This window comes from Chiloscyllium plagiosum, unplaced genomic scaffold, assembly GCF_037043375.1.
Source record: "Chiloscyllium plagiosum isolate Xiang-an unplaced genomic scaffold, Cpla_swu_hap1 HiC_scaffold_3, whole genome shotgun sequence".
NCBI classification, from domain to species: domain Eukaryota; kingdom Metazoa; phylum Chordata; class Chondrichthyes; order Orectolobiformes; family Hemiscylliidae; genus Chiloscyllium; species Chiloscyllium plagiosum.
The window spans coordinates 7865056-7885732 of record NW_028270141.1 but is presented as its reverse complement, the minus strand read 5'-3'; the positions used below and the strand labels follow the sequence as shown (position 1 = coordinate 7885732).

At 44.3% G+C, this 20677-nt stretch overlaps 1 protein-coding gene across 2 annotated transcripts in view; it reads left to right on the top strand.

Annotated features, from left to right (window-relative positions):
- The first annotated feature begins 18939 nt into the window (after positions 1–18939).
- LOC122540667 (pumilio homolog 2-like) overlaps positions 18940–20677 on the top strand; it is a 111772-nt gene continuing 110034 nt past the window's right edge. The window contains exon 1 of one of the 2 annotated variants that reach the window (XM_087977300.1): positions 18940–18955. The gene's annotated coding sequence lies outside the window, so the exon portion shown is untranslated. Of the gene's footprint in view, positions 18956–19439; positions 19542–20677 lie in introns of those variants that run through there. The other variant, XM_087977299.1, reaches the window with a different exon arrangement.

Below are 20677 nucleotides of genomic sequence, written 5' to 3'. Positions count from 1 at the left end.
GAATGGCCCACTTCCACACTGTAGGGATTCTACAGTCGTGGGTCTTGGATCTGTGCACAAAAAAAATGTGGATTTCTGGACTGTACAAAGATTTACAAAAGCATATTAACCCAAAGAAACATTCCCTATTAGAATATGGCATAGATCACCACAAATGCTATGAAGTTATGCCAATAGAAATATTTCAGAAGGAGTCAGATAAACAGAAAAAAATGACACAGAAAAGTTGACAAATCTGAGTACAGTAGAGAGCATGAGCCCAAACACATTGGGTAAATAGATCTCTGTTGAACTGAAATTGATATCATTCTCTAAAAGGGAATCTTAGTAGATAAGTGTTAGGTATAATGCTTGATAACTGTCGAATCATTGGTAGTTAGAAGCCAAGTGGTGCCTCATTACCTTGTCAGCACATTGCCTGCCTTTTGAATGACACACTGTCATTGATTTTGGAAGATAATCGCTTGTCTAAAGTCCAACACTATCAATAGAGAAAGTCCAAATAAAAGAATGACTACTGCAGCAAAATCTAATCGCTAAATTGCTAAGGAACAGTGATCTCTCATTTTGTGGATAAAGAAAATTTTTGAGAACTATTGAATAAGAATATATTTCCATATTTTTAACCTGCATTGATATTAGTTAATTTACAAGTGCATTGTATTCTCCAAGTTTTTGTGGTTTGGGACTGGTGACTTACCAGAGAAAATCAATATTGGTCACAAAAATCTTCCAGTAAGTTGGTTGACACAGTTGTGCATTTCACAAATATGTTAAATGCTTGTTTGCTGTTTTGTGAAATGGTTTTTAGCCAATAATGTTTCCTTGATCCATGAAAAGGTTTATTTTTTAGTTCTACAAGTAAAAATCATTACATCATGCAATTTGTGGGAAAAAGTGCACATAAAAAGCACAAACATATTGTTTGCTAGAGCCAACATTACAGGAGCTGGATTTTATATTGTCAAATAGAATTGTCCTCATTTGGGATTTGAAATCTATTATAGTTTTATGACTTATTAATACCATTCTACTCACTTCTTATGAGGTGCAGATCAGTATTATACGATTAGTGCAGTCTCTCTGTTGGGTCCTGGCAGCTACTAACTGACGGTCTCTTTGAAGGTTGCCATAACTTAAAATAAAGGAGCCTTTGTTACACGATAATATAACCAGAACATAATATTTACAAGTAAATTAAGGACATTTAGTTAGGCAACATCTCTACTTTTTGAATGGTCTATGGCTGATTTTCTGGCTTGGAGCAGCTCATGTAGCCCCATTAAGGTCTTTTTTCATGTGATCCTGATGATACCTAGCTCCATCTCTCCACCATTTTGTTCAACATCTCAACGGATTCTTTGCTGTCAGCCAGCCTTCCTCAACTCTACTCAGCTCAGATCTGGGAAGTGAAATAACATCATCTTCAATCCTACCACAAAGACTGAACTTCTCACTGATTTAATTTGCCATTGTAGGCAGGAACTCCTGGATTGAGCCGCACCATCCACACTAGCAGCATCCCATTAGATGAGAAGGGTCAGTCGTGTCTCCAGTTAGGAACACACTCATCTCTTGATCCAAAACATTGTGTGTTTATTGCCATCGTTAGGGAAAAGATACTGAGCAAGGTATTGGGATTAATGACAGCCAGGTCCCCAGCACCTGATGATCTATATCCCATGTTCTTAAAGGATGTGGAAATAGGAATAGTAGATGCATTGGTTATAATATTCCAAAATTTCCTGGATTTTGGAAAGGATCCAGTGGATTGTAAAAATGCCAATGTAACACCCTTATTCAAAAAGGGCAAAGTTAAAAATCACATAATATGGGGTTATAGTCCAACAGGTTCATTTAAAAGTACAAGCATTCGAGCGCTGCTCCTTAATCAGGATCAGGATCACAGGACACAGAAGTTAAAGTAAAAGATCAAAGTGTCATACAATTAATGCAATGTATTCAAAAACGGGAGGGAGGCAGAAAGTATAAAACTATAGACCAGTTAGTTAACGCCTGTCATTAGGATGTTATTGGAGTCTATTTTTAGGGAAGTAGTAATGGGACATCGGGAAAGTCAAAACACAACCCAGTAGAATCAGGATCTTATGAAGGGTAAATTGTGGGTTGACTAATTTGCTAGAATCTTTCAAGTAATAACAAACAAAATGGATAATGGGAATCCTGAAGATGTAATATTATCTGGACTTCCACAAGGCATTTGGTCAGGAGCTGCACAAAAGTTTAATATACAAGGTAAGACTACAAGGGGTTGACAGTAATATATTATCTTGGTTAAAGGATTGGCTAACCAATAGAAAGCAGAGAGTCAGAATAAATCAGTCTTTTTTGGCAAGCTATAACAAGTGAGGTCCCTCAGGCCCTAGTCGTTCTGTTACAACGTGCATTTCGTTAATATGGATTCGCTATAATGCGATTGGCCAATTGAGGCACTATTTCTAAAACACGAACCTTTAAAATTAGCGTTGGCTGCAACACAATTATATCTCCAACACTTTAAGCACTGCTCCTAAAGCATGATTTATTTTATAGTGCGTGGTTGTACAAGAATGCAAGCATCGCGTTATGAAAGAGCTGCCTGTATTTACAATCTATATTAATGACTTTGATGCAGGGATAGAATGTCCCATAGACAACTTTGCAGATGACAGTGAAATTAGTGAGAAAGTATGTTGCAATGAAGAAACAAAATATTTGCATATGGTTATCAGTAGGTTAGGTGAATAGGCCAAAATTTGGCAGATGGAGTATAATGTGGAAAGGTGAGAGGTTATTCATTATGGTCAGAAGAGTGAAAAGGCAACTTACAATCCAAATGAAGAGAAACTTCAGAGTATTTTGGTGCAGAGGGATCTGGGTATCTTGCATGAATCGTAGAAGACTATATGAAGTACAGCAAGGAATTAGGAGGTAAAATGGAATTTTGGCATTCACTGCAAACAAAATTGAATATAAAAGCAAGGAAGTCTTGTTACAATTGGTATTGGTGAGACTATATCTGGCATATAGTTACCCTATTTGAGGAAAGAAACTGGAGGCAGTTCAGAGGAGGTTGACTAGATTAATTCCAGAGATGAAGAGTTTGACAGTTTAGGCCTATATTTGCTGTATTTTGAAGGAGGAGAGGAGATATAATTGAGGGACGTTAGTCACAAAAAGGTATTGACAAAGTAGACATACAGAAAATGTTTCCTTAGTGGCATAATCAAGAACAATCTTAGGAGAGTGGTTAGCACTGCTGCCTCAAAGTACCAGGGACCCAGGTTCGATTCCACCCTCGGGCTACTGTCTATGTGGAGTTTGCACATTGTCCCTGTGTCTGTGTGGGTTCCTCTGGGTGCTCTGGTTTCCTCCCACAGTCCAAAGATGTGCAAGTTAGGTGAACTGGGCATGCTAAATTTCCCATAGTGTTCAGGGACCTATAGGTTAGGTGCATTTGTCAACAGGAGTGTGGAGTAACACAATAGGGGTATGGGTCTGGGTGAGCTAGACTTCGGACGGTTGGTGTAGACTTGCCAGGCCAAATGGCCTGTTTTCACACTGCAGGGATTTTAACAAGAAGTCATTGTTTTAGGCCAATGGGAGAAAATTTAAAACAAAGATGAGGAGAAATGACTTCTCTCAAAGGAATGTGAATCTGTGGAATTCACTACCATATGACCATAAGACGCAGGAGCAGAGATTAGCCATTCAGCCTATTGAGTCTGTTCCACCATTCACTCTTGGCTGATAAGTTTCTCAACTCCATTCTCCTGCTTTCTTCCCGTAAACCTTAATCTACTTGATACTCAAGAATCTATCTATCTTAGTCTTGAATATACTCAATGGCCCGGCCTCAAACAACCTCCTGTGGCAATGAATTCCAGAGATTCCCCACTCTCTGGCAGAAGAAGTTTCTCCTTATCTCCGTTACTCTAAGGCTTTGCCCTCAGGTCCTAGTCTCTCCTACCAATGGAAACATCTTCCCAACATCCATTCTGTCCAGGACACTGGGACAATGAATAAATTGAAAGAGGAGATAGATTTTTAGTTAGAAATGGCCTAAAGGCTTATGTGGAGCAGGCAGAGAAGTGGAGTTGAGGCTGAGATCAGTCGGAATTGGGTTTAATGGCAGAGCAGGCTCGAGGGGCTGAATTGCCTACTCCTGCTCTTAGTTCTTATGTTCATATCCTACTCCATGGGTTGTCTGCAAAAATCAATGCCATATCTGTAAATAACTGATAGACAGTGGAATTGTTAAAGATACCAGGCAGGATCCTAACAGTGCCTGGACGAATCTGGACTCTGGTCAGAAATGTGGCAGAATCACGTGAGGAGTCCGGTGAGGCTTATCTCAACATCAGTAACATGCCGCTGTATGTTTTAATTCGGCTCCAGTCATGGAGGTGAAATTTTCACTGGGTACCAGAGAGTTAGCTATTGGAGGGGATATTGCTTGTTAAACATACATCTTGCCTCATTAATAAGCAACTTTCTACATCATGTGGACTCAAAACATTAGCTTATTCTCTCTCCATGAATCCTGCCTGACCTGCTGTGATCTCCAGCAATTTTTGTTTTTGACATTTCAGCTTGCAGCTAGCTACTCAGAATCTTAGTGTTGCTGAGTGAGCAGCATCATCTCAGAGTATGATCCTGGAGTTGCAGCCACAGCCACCCCTCATTCATAGACATTGGCATTTGACAATCCCTTGCAGCACTTCTCTGAACACTTACAGGAGGCTTAAGAAGTTGAGACTTTGCATTGAAGGGTACACTGGTGGTTAGCCTTGAAACGCTGCTGCAGGAACATGTGCCCAGATTATGGATTTCTGGGTTGCTCACTTGTTGTTGCAGTGTCTTACCCAGATGCTCACAGTGTCATCATCTTGCGTGTTAATGTAGTCGTGTGACCAGGCAACTTGCCTCACTGGTCAGCTGTCCATAACGAAGGAGACAGAAATATTAACATACAGCACCGTGCTGCACCAATCATACACTTATGCTATGTGCCAGTCATTTACCCAGCAACACGCCATTTGACCAAGCTGTCATCTCGCAAACTCTGTGGAGAATAGCCCTCACCAAAAAACATGAGGGCTGTGATGGGGTCCCAACAGTCTCCAGTGCCAGTCCAGGGTATTGCTTGCAGACTGGCTTTCAGTTGGGGTGTCCTCTGTCAGTGTCCTTTGCAGTCCACAGAGTGGGTCATTCTGAGTCCTGTGGCTCCACAGTGGTCAGCCTGGGGAGTACAACTAATGCAGCCAGAAGAGCGGGTACCACGTAGCAGAGGCAGTAGGCTGACTCTTACTCTGGTGGTGCAGGGAAGGTCATTGAATTTCACTGATACTGTTGGCCATTCCTCCAAAATAAAGCAACAGCAATGATCTGGGTGACAAACTCAGATCAGGCTGCCAGGGTCCAGCACTGCTCTGCTGGTCCACTGTGAAGAGGACAGCCTTCCTCTGCACCAATCCCTCCTCCAGGATACCATGATGGCTCAGTAGTTAGCACGGCTGCCTCACAGTGCCAAGGACCCAGGTTCAATTCCTGCCTTGGGCAACTGTTTATGTGGAGTTTGCACATTCTCCCCATGTCTGCTTAGGTTTCCTCTTGCAGTCCAAAGATGTGCAGGTTAGGTGAATTGGACATGCTGAATTACCCGTAGTGTTAGGGGTAAATGTATGGAAATGGGTCTGGGTGGGCTCCTCTTCGGAGGGTCAATGTGGACTTGTTGGACCGAAGGCTGTTTCCGCACTGTAGGGAATCTAATCTAAGGTCTCTGTCAGAGAATTATGGCACCATTTTGCCCTTCATTGCTGAGCAGGGCTGGTTTGCATTGCTAGTGTTTATCTAGGTACACAGCTGGCTTTTAAAGATGGCACGGTCACCAGGGATGCTCGTCGTTCATCAGAATGAAGCAAAGAATCCTAGAATTTTACAGTTAAGAAAACCATTCAACCTAGAGTCTGTACCAGCTCCCGAAAGAGCCAGCCAGTTAGTCCCATTTTCCAGGCCTATCTCTGTAGGCCCTTAAATTCATCCCTTTCAAATATACATCCAGCTCTCTTTTGAACCCTGCCATGGAAACTGCCTCCACCACTCTGGCAGGCAGTGCATTTCAAATCCTAACAACTTTCTGTGTCAAGATGCTTTTTCTCATCTCTTGCTGAAAACCTTGAACTTGTAACTGTAATTGTTAACTTACGTACCAACTCGTGGAAACAGAATGTCAAAATTGTTCTTGATTTGAACACCTCAATAAGGTCACATCTTAATCTCCTCTGGTCTGAGCAGAATAAGTTCTATTTCTCTTATTTTTCCCTGTATCAAAAATCCTTCATTCCTGGTATCATTCTAGTAAATCTTCTTTGAACTCTCAAAAGGGTTTCCTTCCTTAAATAAGATTCCTAGAACTAAACACGATATCTAAATGTAGTCTGATTAATGATTACTAGAGATCTAGCATCACTTTATTGCTTTTATACATGTTGCCACTATTTATAAACCCAAGAATCCTATAAAGTTTGTTAACAACTATTTCAGCTTGCCCAGACATCTTCAGAGAATCATGCATGTAAACCCTGAGGTCCCTCTGATTCTGTACTCTCCTCAAAGTTGTACCATTGAGCATGGATTGTCTTTCTGTGGTTGTTCTCCCAAAATGCTTTACCTCGCATTTCTGTGCATTGACATTCATCGGCCAGGTGTTTGCCCATTTGACCATGACTGACGAGTTGTTCTGGTTACAGCAGGTGTTACAATAGGTTTAGATTCTGATGAGAGGGAATGTCAGGGGATTGGGGAACCTAATTATCTAGGCTGAATTAGTAAGATAGTGAGAAATTTCATTAGGCATCACAGAGAGAAAAAAAACCCTTGTGAAACGCAACAAAACTAACCTTAGCCAAGAGTTCAGCCTGCCATATTTTGGATTAAATGTTAAACCGATACCTCATGCCCGCTAGGTACCCTGATTTTATCCATTACTTCATTTTTCTCATTGTAACCTTCTGTGTGTATGCCCACTGCTCCCTTACCACCATTTGTACCATCTAGAGTCACAATCCCAGTTTTGTAACACCTTCATTAAACTTTGACAACTCATCCAATTTTCAGTCTTCCCTCCAAATCTCTCCCTTCCACCTCTGCATGTGGTTTCCTTGCAATCTTAATCGTCAAGTGCCTTGGAATATTTTACGCATTAATGATGCCAAATTAATGCAAGTTGAGGTGAACATCATCCTGCCAGATCTCAATAGTCAATTTCTGAGTGGATACAAGTTCAAGATGTACTCCACATAAAAATATGTGGACTATGAGCCAACAAAGCCCAACTGCACAAACAAAGGAATGGAAGTTGTAGTTTATCTAAGGACAACTCCACCCAAAAAGTGACAGTGATGTTAGTGGGTCCAGCCCTGGCAGCGGTGAGGCGGGGCCAGTGGCAAGAAATGGCTCCTGGGGAGTAGTGACTCCAACTTTGTTGGTTCCAGCACTAGCGGAGGGACATTGGCATTGATGGCAGAGGTTTGTGTCCAGCAGCAGCAGATGGCACCTGAAATGTGGCAACTTCAACATGGGCAGGTCCAGAGGGGCAGCAGTGGGGTGAAGCTTTGAACCGGAGAAGCGGATAAAGAACAAAGATGGACTCTCTTTCAGTTATATCTTTTTATTATTTTTTAAGTTATTCAAAATGATGTTAGATTAGGTTCCCTACAGTGTGGAAACAGGCCCGTTGGCCCAACAAGTCCACACCGACCCTCCGAAGAGTAACCCACCCAGTCCCATTTCCCTCTGAAAGATCACTATAGGCAATTTAGCATGACCAATTCACCTAACCTGCACATCTTTGTGACTGTGGGAGGAAACCGGAGCACCCGGAGGAAACCCACACTGACGCGGGGAGAATGTGCAAACTCCACACAAACAGTCGCCCGAGGTCAGACTTGAACCTGGGACCCTGGTGCTGTGAGGCAGAAGTGCTAACCACTGAGCCACCGTGCCGCCCTATGTTGGAGAGTGGTGACACTTGAAGCTTTTCACTGTATTTTCCCCGAAATACAAGTGACAATAAATCACTCAATTCAATTCAATTTGTTTGATGTGTTCAAGAAGCACATTACAACAGATTAAAGCAGGGGTGGGCAATTAATTCTTCCAAGGGGCCACATGAGAAACCTGAGTTGTGTTGGAGGGCCAAACCAATAATAAGTTGAACATAATTCTGCTCAGTATTAATTTTCTGCCATTGTAAAAAGTACTAAATTATATAGTTTTGCACTGAAACTTATAATCAAAAGAATAAGGATATTCTGTTACAATAAAGATATGAAATTGTGGAGTAGGTCAAATATAGAAGAAATAAACAGTAAAAACAATAATTTCAGTATTTCATTTTATTTTTAACATGTTAACCTCACAAACCAATAATGAAAAGTTGTTTCATTATTGTGCAGTATTACAAACAACAAACAACTCTATACAAAAAGCAATAAATGCTTTTGATGTTTTTAAATTCATTTTACTTGTTTAGTGAGAAAAATCCAGTCTGTTTTGGGCTTGAACAAGTGCACTGAAATCTGGTTGAATGTCTATGGTGAATATGCGAAGGACAGCTGAGAGGTAATCATCAGTGATAGAGGATCTGTATTTGGATTTGTTGAGCTTCATCACTGAGAATGTTTGTTCGCAAATATAGATCCAAAGAGGACTAGAATCTTCTGAGCATGCTACCTCATGTGTGGAAAGTTCTCCTCTTTGAGGGAAGAGTAAAAATCAAGCAGAGACTAACCTACTGTGCCAGAAGTATGTCAGACTGCAGGTCAATGAGTTCAAGCTGAACATCACTAGGTACATTCTCCACATTGCATGTAAATGGGGAAAAAAATCATGTGCATTTCATTCTCAACCATTTTAAAGTCTTGAAATCACTTTGAAAATTCACCATGCAGTGCTTCTAACATAGATGAGTACCTGTGGAGGTGATCATCTGAAGGTGCTGCTTCCTTCAGTATTGGCAAGTGGGTGAGAATGTTGTCCTCCATTTGGCTTGAGAGAAGCTGCAACTTTCTCATAAAAGCCTTCACCAAGTTGTACATTTCATGCACAAAAAGGTCCTTGCACTGCAGTTTCACATTTAGTTCATTCATAAGTGCAGTCACATCAACAGCAAAACCAAGGTCTGCAATTCAGTTTGCATCTGAAAGCTGTGGAATGCCATTTCCTTTCTTCACACAGAAATCTTGAATCTCTTCTCTCAGGTCCCATACACTTTTCAGCATTTTGCCCAGGCTGAGCCACCTGACAGCTGTGTGGTAGCCTATGTCACGATGTTCAGTCTCATTTTCCTCCAAAAGTGCAACAAACTGCCTGTGATTCAAAGCTCTTGCCCTGATGAAGTTAACTATTTTAGTTACAACATCAACCACTTGGTTATTTTTTAACACTGACTTACACAACACTTCCTGATGTATAATACAATGGAAAAATACCAATTTCTGTTCAGGGTCAATTTCTGTCTTTAAGAGTCCAACATTTTTTCCCATTAGATTTAGACAACCATCCGTTGTCACACCCGCCAGCTTGCCCCATTTTAGTCCCGTGTCCAAAAATGCATTTACCTCCGTGAACAAATCATTACCAGTTGTTGTTCCTTTCATTGACTGTATGGCTGCCAGCTCCTGCGTCATTTTAAAGTCCGTAGTTATCCCACGTACGAAGATGAGTAGCTGGGCTGTGTCACGTATGTCGCAGCTCTCATCCAAAGCCAAGGAAAAAAAAAGTCAAAGTTGACCGCTCTGTGCTGCAGCTGAAGCTCCACATTTCTCACGATGTCCCCAATCCTTCTCGTTACAGTGCGTTGGGAGAGGGGCACATTCTCCGGGCATATTAGTTCTGCAGAGTCCAACAAGCACTCCTTAGTAAACTCTCCATCAGAAAATGGTTTACTGTTTCTGGCGATTTTGTGGGATATGACATAACTTGTCTTGGCGTGAGTTGACATTTTGAGGGCTAGCCAGCAAGCATCACTTTTAGCTGTTCACGCATGCACATACACATGCATGTGCATCCATAAGTAAATAAAAAAAGCATCCTTTTCAAACCAAAAGCAACATAGTTGTATTGCGTGCATGGCATAACTACTTTTTCACTTATGTTCTAATTTAAGATTGCCCTCATGTGGGCTGGACAGGAACAAACAAAGGGCCAGATATGGCCCGCAGGCCGTAAAATGCCCAGGTCTGGATTAAAGGCAACTGGAATTGAAATGCACTGCAAATATTCCACAACTTTCAATTTAAACTGTAAGTGCTGTTATTCCAACAAATACTTTAATAATGTTTAAAGTTTTATTAAGCCATGCTAATTTTTGTTAGAAATGTAACCTATTTTGATGTGATCTTTATGTATACGTAAAGAGGCGTATATATAAAGAGCCAATATTTATCTATATTCCTTTGGAGGAAAATCACCTTCAAATCTTTTTGCAGACTAAAATCATCATTGTTGAAAACAAACATGATATATATTAATAATAATAAAACACTGCAGATTCTGGAGAAACTCAGCATCTATGGAGAGAGAACCAGAGTTAATGTTTCAAATCCAATACAACTTCTGCCAGAACTGGGTTCGAAATATAATTTATATTAACCTCAAAGGCAGCTAGTCTCGTGGTTTTAAAATAAATTTCAGATACTTGTGGTATAGCTGACAAAATCAAGGAACTGTACATTGTATAATTATGAACAAATGAGAGATTTTTAATTTTGATTTGGTTTGATTTATTATTGTCACATGTGCCTAGGTACAGGGAAAAGTTTTGCTTTGCATGGAGCACAGGCAGAACACACCATGCAAAAGTGTATTAGGCTAATTGAACGGAGCGAAGAATACAATGTTACAGCTGCAGAGAAAGTGCACAAAGAGTGAAATCAACATTAAATTTAAAATTTGAGAGGTCCATTCAGAAATCTTCGAACACTGGGTAAGAAGATGTTCTTGAATCTGTTGGTGTGTGTGTTTAAGCTTTTGTACTTTCTGCCCAACAGAAGAGGTTGGAAGAGATTATATCCGGGATAGGAGGGTTTTTTAATGATTTTGGCTGCCTTCCCGAGGCTGGGAGAAGTATAAATTGAGTCAATGGATGGTTTACTTCCGTGATGGATTTGAACATCTGGATTTGTAACTGTCATAATGAAATGATTTGACCAGTTACATTTCTGAGATGATTGTGACGAGTACACTTGGCCTGGCATTCTGCTTACAAGCCTCTCCTTTTGATGATGCAATGTGACTGTACCTTGCCACAGCCTCTCCCTCTGTCAGTGCAGTGGAACTGAAGCTTGCAACGTTAGCCTGCCTTATTCTTTGTGTTACAGTCATGTCTCCTCCTGTGAAACCATCTCTACGGACGTTTCTTCCCCTTTCCATTGAGGAGGGAAGAAGAGTTTTGTACACAGCAATCCTGCGTAATAGAAGATTGAGATCATTCATGGACAGGCAGGCTGCTTGCAATTTCTAAGGCCTTGAAGAGTCCATTTTCCATATTTATGCAGTTCCTGTGAGGTTGCATTCCCTTTTTCATTCTTCAAACAACATTTTGTAGCATATCAGCCCCACAGACTGAAATTTGGTCAGCTGGCATGGAGGTATTGCATAGGACCTCCTCTTACCACTGTTCCTGTGCCACTGCAATGGGTTCTCAGTGAATGAGTGAGATGAGTGAGTCTGTGAGATGATTGAGTGAGGTGAGTGACTGAGTGAGGTGTTGTGTGCATGAACAGTTGGGTCTCATCCCTATGCCAGTGCAGTGGGTTCTTAGTGAGCGGAGAGAAACATACGAACAAGGAAACAAAGAGAAGGCCATTCAGACCTTTGAGACTGCTCTGTTCTTCAATAAGATCATGGCTGATCTGATATTAACCTCAACTGTACATTCCTGGATATCCTGGTAACTTTTCATGCCCTTGGTAACCAACAATCCACTTCCCTGTGCCTTAAAAGAAAGATTCTGTATCCACTAACCTTTGAGGAAAGGAATTCCAGAAACACTCTGCCCTCTGGGACAAAAGAAAAATCCTCATCTCTGTCTCAAATGTGCAAACCCTTATTTTTAAACTCTGACCTCTAGTTCCATATTCTCCCATGAGAGAAATCACCCTTTTCAGAACAATGTGATAAAGCCCCTTAGGGTCTTGTATGGAGTTATACAGCATGGATTCTGGAGTAGAGTGGTGCTGGAAAAGCACAGCAGTTCAGGCAGCATCCGAGGAGCAGTAAAATCCACTTTTCCAGCATCGGGTTTCCAGCATCTGCAGTCATTGTTTTTACCTTTATACAGCATGGAGACAGACTTTTCATTCCAAGTCTGTCTGCACTGACCAGAAATCCTAATCAGACCGAGTCCCGGTTGCCACCATTTGGCCCAGATCAGAAATCCTAATCAGACCGAGTCCCAGTTGCCACCATTTGGCCCAGATCCCTCTAAACCATTCTTATTCATATACCCATCCAAATGTCTTTTAAATGTTGCAATCATACCAGCTTCCACCACTTCCTGTGACAGCTTGTTTCAGACACACACCACCCTTTGTGAGAAAAAGTTACCCTTCAAATCCTTTTTAAATCTTTCCCCATCTCATTTTAAACCTGTGTCATCTAATTTTGGACTCTCCCACCCCAGGAAATACATCTGGATATTTACCCTATCCATGCCCCTCATGATTTCATGAACCTCCATAAAGTCACCCCTTAGTCTTTGATGCTCCAGGGAAAGAGCCTCAGCCTATTCAGCCTCTCCTGACAACTCAATCCCTCCAGTCCCCAGCAAAATCCCTGTAAATTGTTTCTGCACACTCTCAAGTTGAACAAAATCCTTCCTATAGCAGGGTGACCAGAATTGAATGCAGTATTCCAAAAGTGATCTCATGAATTTCCTGTGCAGCTGCAATATGGCATTCTAACTTTGTTATGACCAATGGAGGCACATGTGCCAAATGCCTTCTTCACCATCCTGTTACCCGTGACTCCACTTTTAATGAATTTTGTACCTGCACCCCAAGGTCTTTGTTCAGCAACACTTCCCAGGGCACTACTATCAACTGTATAAGTCCTGCCCTGGTTTGCCTTACCAAAATGCAACACCTCAAAATTTATCTAAATTAAGCTCAATCTGCCACTCCACACCATCGGTCCATCTGATTAAGGTCCCATTGTACTCTGAGGTAACCTTCTTCACTGTTCACTAAACCACCTATTACTATTTAGGACAGAGCTCAGGAGAAACTTCTTCACCCAGAGGGCAGTGGAGGCCCACTCTCTGGATTCATTTAAGAAAGAGTTGGATAGAGCTCTCAAAGATAGTGGAATCAAGAGATATGGAGATAAGGCAGGAACAGGATACTGATTAGGAATGATCAGCCATGATTATATTGAATGGCGGTGCAGGCTCGAAGGGCTGAATGGCCTCCTCCTGCACCTATTGTCTATTGACTATTGGTATTATCTGCAAAATTACTAACCATACCTCCTACGTTCACATACAAATCATTTACATAATATGACGAAAAGCAATGGACCCAACACCAATCCTTGCAGTACACTGCTGATCAAAGGCCTCCAGCCTGAAAAACATCTCTCCACCACTCCCTATCTCCTACCTTCAAGCCAATTTTCAAGGCTAACTTCCCTTGGATCCCATGTGATCTAATCTTACTAATCAGCTTAACATGCGAAACCTTGTCAAATACTTTAGTGAAGTTCTTATAGACAACATCAACCGCTTCATCAATCTTCTTTGTCACCTCTTCAAAAAATATCAATCAAGTCAGAGAGACACAATTTCCCATGCACAAAGCCATGCTGACTATCCCAAATCAGTCCATGTCTTTCCGAATGTCTGTAAATTCTGTCTCTCAAAATCCCCTCCAACAACTTATCAACCACTGATGTAAGGTTCACCAGTCTATAGTTCCCTAGCTTTTCCTCACAGCTTTCTTAAACAATGGCACCACATTGGTCAACCTCCAGTCTTCCGGCATCTCACCTGTAGCCATCAATTATATAAATATTAAATTGAATTAACTTTATTGTCACGTGTACCGAGGCACAGTGAAAAGCTTTATCTTGCGAGCAATACAGTCAGATTGCATTAAGTAGTATAGACAGTAAATAATAGGTAAACAGCGGCAAAAACAAAAACACAGGTATGGGCAAAAGTTAAGAGTTTGTGAGTCCATTCAGTATTCTAAACAGTCGGGTAGAAACTGTTACAAAACTGGCTGGTGAGTGTGTTCACCTTCTCCCTGATGATAGAGGTTGTAGAAAAGCATTGCCAGGGTGGGATGGATTTTTGAGAATGCTGCTGGCCTTTCCTTGACAGTGGACCTGGTAGATGGATTCTATAGATAGGAGGTTGGCCTTTGTGATTGTCCAGGCCAAGTTCACCACTTTCTGTAACCGTCTCTGATCTTGAATGGTATAGTTGCCATACCAGGTAGTGATAAATCCAGTTAGAACGCTCTCGATGGCAGGGGTATTTGCAGGGGTATTCACTGTCACGCCAAATTTCCTCAGCTGCCTGAGGCAGAAGAGATGTTGTTGGGCCTTTGTAACCAATGCGTCCACATGAAGAGGCCAAGAAAGCTTGTTGTGGATGACCACTCCCAGGAGCTGGACACCTTCAACTCGTTCCACCTCTGTGCTGTTAATGTATAGGGGGGCATGAGTAACATCCCGCTGAAAGTCAATAATGAGTTCCCTGGTTTTGCTAACATTGAGAGCTAGGTTATTCTCAGTGCACTATTTTTCCAGGTCTTCTACCTCCCGTCAGTAGTCTGTTTTGTCGCCATCTGAGATTCCACCGACTATGGTGGTGTCATCAGCGAACTTGTAAATGGCATTAGTCTGGTATTTGGTGACGCAGTCATGGGTATACAGTGAGTACAGTAGGAGGCAGAGTACGCACCACTGGGGGGCTCCAGTGTTGAGTGTTAGTGACGACAAAATATTGTCCCCAATTTTCACTGATTGTGGCCTGTGGGTCAGGAAACTGAGGATCCAGTCGCAGAGAGTGGGACTTAGTCTGAGATCACTAAGTTTAATCAGTCTCGAGGGGATAATAGTGTTGAAGGCTGAACTGTAGTCACTGAGTAGGATTCTTATGTAGCAGTTCTTGGTGTCAAGATATTCTAGGAGGAGTGAAGGGCAAGTGATATGGCATCTGACATGGATCTGTTGGTCCGATAGGCAAATTGGAGTGGATCAAGTGTTGTGGGGATGCTGGAGTTGATTAATGCCATGACCAGCCTTCAAAGCACTTCATGACCACTGAGGTTAGGGCTATTGGACGGTAGTCATTGAGACATGCTGCTTGAGCCTTCTTAGGCACCGGGACCCTCTTGAAACAGGCAGGGACAGTGGCCTGCTGCAGGGAGAGGTTGAAGATGTCTGAGAAGACCTCTGCCAGTTGATCGGCGCATGCTCTCAGTGCACGGCCTGGTACTCCATCTGGTCCCATCGCTTTCCTTGGATTCACAAGAAGGAAAACTGATCTGACCTCAGATGCAGTGACTGTTGGGATAAATTTGTCAGGACTTGTCGGAATAGGTGTTACCTCCCTGCCGAAATTCTGCTTAAAGCGAGCAGAGAAGGCGTTGAGATGATCTGGGAGGGATATGTCATCGTCTACTGTCTTGCACTGTCTCTTTTTAGAACCTGTGATGTCATTCAGTCCTTGCCATAGTCGCCGGGTGTCTGTCTGGGTCTCTAGTTTGAATCAATATTGGTCCTTGCCTGTCTTAATGGCTCTGCGAAGGTCATACTTGGATTCTTTATATTTGAGTAGGTTTCCTGATCTGAAGGCCTTATGCCTGGTTTTTAGCAGGTTTCAGCAACAGGCCCAGGAATTACTTCCCTGGCTTTCCTCCAAAGTTCAGGGGAACACTTGGTCAGCTCCTGAGGATTTATCTACCTTAATGCATTTTAAGACTTCCAACACCTCCTCTTCTTAATATGGACATTTTTTAAGATATCACTGTTTATTTCCCAAGCTCTCTAGCTTCCATGTCCTTCTCTACAGTAAATACTGACACAAAATGCTTGTTTAGTATCTCACCCATCTCCTGTGGTTCTACACATAAACGGCCTTGTCGATCTTTAAGGACTGACTCTTCTGAACCCCAGAGGATATAGCCTCTTTCATGAGGCAATCCATTCTGTCCGGGTATTAGTCTAGCAAACTTTCTCTGAACTGCTCCCAACGCATTAATATCATTCCATTGTATGGTGACAAGTACTGTATACAGTTCTCTGATGTGGTCTCCCAAACCTCTTGTATAACAGAAGCATAATCTCTCTACTCATGCATTTAATTACCCTCAAAATGAAACAATACAGTCTATTGGCTTTCCTGATTGGTTATTGTACCTGCACACTAAACTACAATTTATGCACTCGGATACACGGTTCCCTCTGCAGCTTGGAGCTCTGCAATCTCTCACCGTTTAGAGAAAATGCTTCTTTTTATTCTTTCTGCCGAAATGGTCACTTTTATGCTTCTCCACATTGTTCTTCATTTGCTAGATCTCTGCCCATTCACTTAACCTGTCTATAACACTTTGTTAAAGTCCTTGTTATTTTCCTGTTTCACTTTCCTATCTAATTTTGTGTCTTCAGCAAATTTAGCTACCATACCTTTGATCCCTTCATCCAAATCATTTATATAAATTATAAAAAATTGAGGTGTCAACGTTGAACCTGATGGCAGACCACCTGTAACACATCCTGTCAATCTCAAAAAGTCCCATTTATTGCCACTTTCTGCTATCTGTTTGAAAGCCACTCTTCTATCCATGTTATGCCCAACACCATGAGCTCCTATTTACTGCAAAAATCTTTGATGTGTCACCTTATTAAATGCCTTCTGAAAACCTAAGTACAATACATGCACTGGTTCCCCTTAATCCACAGTACTGCTTCAAAGAATTCCAATAAATTTGATAAACTTGACTTCCCTTTGACAAAATCATGTTGGCTCTGTCTGATTACCTTGAACTGATCGAAGTGCCCTGATATAATATCTTATAATAATAGCTTCTAATATTTTCCTGATGACAGACATTCAGCTAATTGGCCTATATTTTCCTGATTTCTGCCTTTTTTTTGAAAACGGAGTTTCATCAGCAATTTCAAATCTAATAGAATCTTCGCAAATCTATTGGGTTTTGGAAAACTAAAACGAGCATTATCAACTATCTCAATAGCTACTTCTTTTCAGACCTTAAGATGAATTTTCTCAGGACCTGGAGGCTTATCAACTCAGAATTTCAACAATTTACTCAATGCTACTTAATTGTAATTTTTGTGTTTTCCGCCTCTTGTTCAATTCCTGATTTACAGCTATTTCCTGGATGTTACTTGTATTCTTTCTACTGAAGACCAATACTTTGTTAACTCTTTTCTTAAATATCTTTTTTTTCATAACTATTTCAATAGTTTTGGCAAACTTTCTCATACTCAAAATTTTTGCACCTTATTAATCTTTTTAATACTTTGCTTTTTTAAATATTAGATCCAAACCTTCTCAAAACTTAGGTCCAATCTTCTGATCTACGAACTATTTATGCTCAATTATACAATGTTTATTTAAGGTTAGTACTATCTTTGATATCTTTCAGTACTTAACTATGGATGTTAACAGACAATCAATTCTTCAATGTATAATTTCAGTTACATCACACTGCAAATTTTTGCTATAAATTCTGTGTTACGATCGAGCCCTCCACAATCACCTGATGAATTAGTGTCGCTCCGAAAGCTAGTGTGCTTCCAATTAAACCTGTTGGACTATAACCTGGTGTTGTGTGATTTTTAACTTTGTACACCCCAGTCCAACACCGGAATCTCCGAATCATGACTAACTATGGATGGTGAGTCTGCCCCTAAAAATTCTTCTTACTTTGTGCCCAGTTTTCTCAGTGTTTGTCTCCACACCCCAAGTGCCTTCTTATGACTCCAGTGTCCTCCCCAAGTCCCAGCACCTGTGTCATCCCCCCCAGTGCGCTCCCCATGCTATTGCCCTTACCATGTCTCCAGTACCCTTCTCAGGTTCCTATCCCAGTGCCTCCTGATGCCCTATCCCAGTGCTCCTGATGCCCTATTCCAGTCGACCCACATAACACCATGCACAATCCTGATGCCCTGTCCTAGTGCTCCCTATACACCCCAGTGCCCTGTCCCAGTGCTTCCTATAACACCCATGCCTTACCCCAGAGCCCAATGCCCTGTCCCAGTGTCCCCAATAAATTCCATGCCCAACCCCTGATAGCCTATCCCAGTGTTTCCCCATAGCCCCGTGCCCCCATGCCCTACTCCATGCCCCTGATGCCCTACAGTTCACCCTATACCCCTATGCCCTAGTCAGTGCCCGTGATGCTCTGTCCCAGTGCTCCCTATACCCCATACCATGTCCGTGCCCCCTATGCCCTCTCCCAGTCCCCATGCCCCCCAATGCCCTGTCCCAATGCTCTCAAAACCCCTATGCCAGTGCACATGATGCCCTATCCAGTGCTCCCTATATCCCCTATGCCCTATCCCAGTGCCCATGATGCCCTGTCTCAGTGCTCCCTACAAGCCCCATGACATGTCCCAGTGCTCCCTATTGCCCTGCCCCAGTGCCCCCATTGCCCTGTCCCAGTGCTCCCTATACCCCCATGCCTAACCCCATTGCCCCAGTGCGCCCTATACCCCATGACATGTCCCAGTGCGCCCTATACCCCATGACATGCCCCAGTGCTCCCTATGCCCTGCCCCAGTGCCCCCACTGCCCTGTCCCAGTGTGCCCTATACCCCATGACATGCCCCAGTGCTCCCTATACCCCCATGTCTAACCCCAGGGCCCGCAGTACGAAATCCCTGTTCCATCTCATACCACGCGAAGCCAGGATTGATGGTAATGGGGGCAGGAAGAACTTGGGGGCGGTTAGTGTTGGGGGGTCGAGGGGGGGGGGTGGGCGAGGGAGTGCGAGGGGCGTGTCCGGAGTTACTGAGACAGGGGCCGGGCCGAGAGGGGGCAAGGGAAATGATGGTGGGGGCGGGGAAGGGCGTCTGAGGGAGAGGGCGGGGCAAGGACCTGCAAGGGGGAGGGAAAAGGAAACAGGGAGAGGGGCGAGGGAAGTGATGGATGGAGGGGGAGGGGGAAACTGGGAAGGGGGCGGGGCCGGGAGGGAAGAGGGAAACTGGGAAGGGGGCGGGACCGAGAGGGAAACTGGGAAGGGGGCGGGGCCGAGAGGGAAACTGGGAAGGGGGCGGGGCCGGGAGGGAGACTGGGAAGGGGGCGGGGCCGGGAGGGAGACTGGGAAGGGGAAACTGAGGGCGTGGCCAGATGGGGCGAGGGATCCTGGGAAGGGGGCGGGGCTGGAGGCTGAGCGCGGGGACGCTAATCGCCGCCATGTTGTTGTGGGGAAGGCGCTGAGTTTTTGTCGGAACAAAAAAACGGAGAGAAAGCCCCGGAAGACCACCTACATTAACCCGAGCCCGTGAGTATGAGTCGGCTCTCGGGCCCCGAGAACTGAGCGCCAAACATCGGCCGAGAGAGAGCGCGTCTTAATAAACAAAATAATGTCGGAGCCACACAAAAGATCGAGAAAGAGGAGCGGGCCCCAGAGCCGGGCCGCTCGCCGCTGCTACCGCCCACAGTCAGAGTGTGTGGGGGAGAGGGCCCCCGAGAACAGGGGGGTGAGGGGGGGGGGTTGGGGGAGAGGGCCCCCGAGAACAGGGGGGTGAGGGGGGGGGGGTTGGGGGAGAGGGCCCCCGAGAACAGGGGGGTGAGGGGGGGGGGTTGGGGGAGAGGGCCCCCGAGAACAGGGGGGTCAGGGGGGGGGGTTGGGGGAGAGGGCCCCCGAGAACAGGGGGGTCAGGGGTTGAGGGGGGGGGGTTTGGGGGAGAGGGTCCGCGGGAGGAGGAGGGGGGTTGGGGGAGAGGACCCGCGGGAGGAGGAGGGGGGTTGGGGGAGAGGACCCGCGGGAGGAGGAGGGGGGTTGGGGGAGAGGACCCGCGGGAGGAGGAGGGGGGGTTGGGGGAGAGGGCCCGCGGGAGGAGGAGGGGGGGTTGGGGGAGAGGACCCGCGGGAGGAGGAGGGGGGGTTGGGGGAGAGGACCCGCGGGAGGAGGAGGGGGTTGGGGGAGAGGACCCGCGGGAGGAGGAGGGGGGTTGGGGGAGAGGATTGAGGGGAATAGGAAGGAGTGGAGCGGAATGAGGACGAGGTCAGTATGAACTGGACGGGGCAGAGTGGGTGGGGTTGGTGGTTGAAGGGAGGGGGAGATGGCAGGGAGAGAAGTGGGTGCAAGGGGAGGGAGAGGTGGGTGAGGGAGGCAAGGGACAATTGAGGGGAGGCGGAGAAGTGGCGGAAGGAGAGGTGGGGGAAGCCACTCATGGGAGAAATGGGGGGCGGGAGGGGAAGGAGTTTGAGGCAGAGTTCGGGGAGTGGGGGGGACACAGATTGGGGAGCGGGGGCAGGAGAAATGGGGAATGGGAAGGAAGGAGTTGAGGGATGATGGGGAGCTGAGGGAAGCGAGGGGAGGGAGAAATGATGGAGGGAGAGATGGGGGAAGCTGGGGTGGGAGAAATGGGGCGATGGATGAAGGAAGGGTAGGCAGAGGTGGGGGGGGCAGGA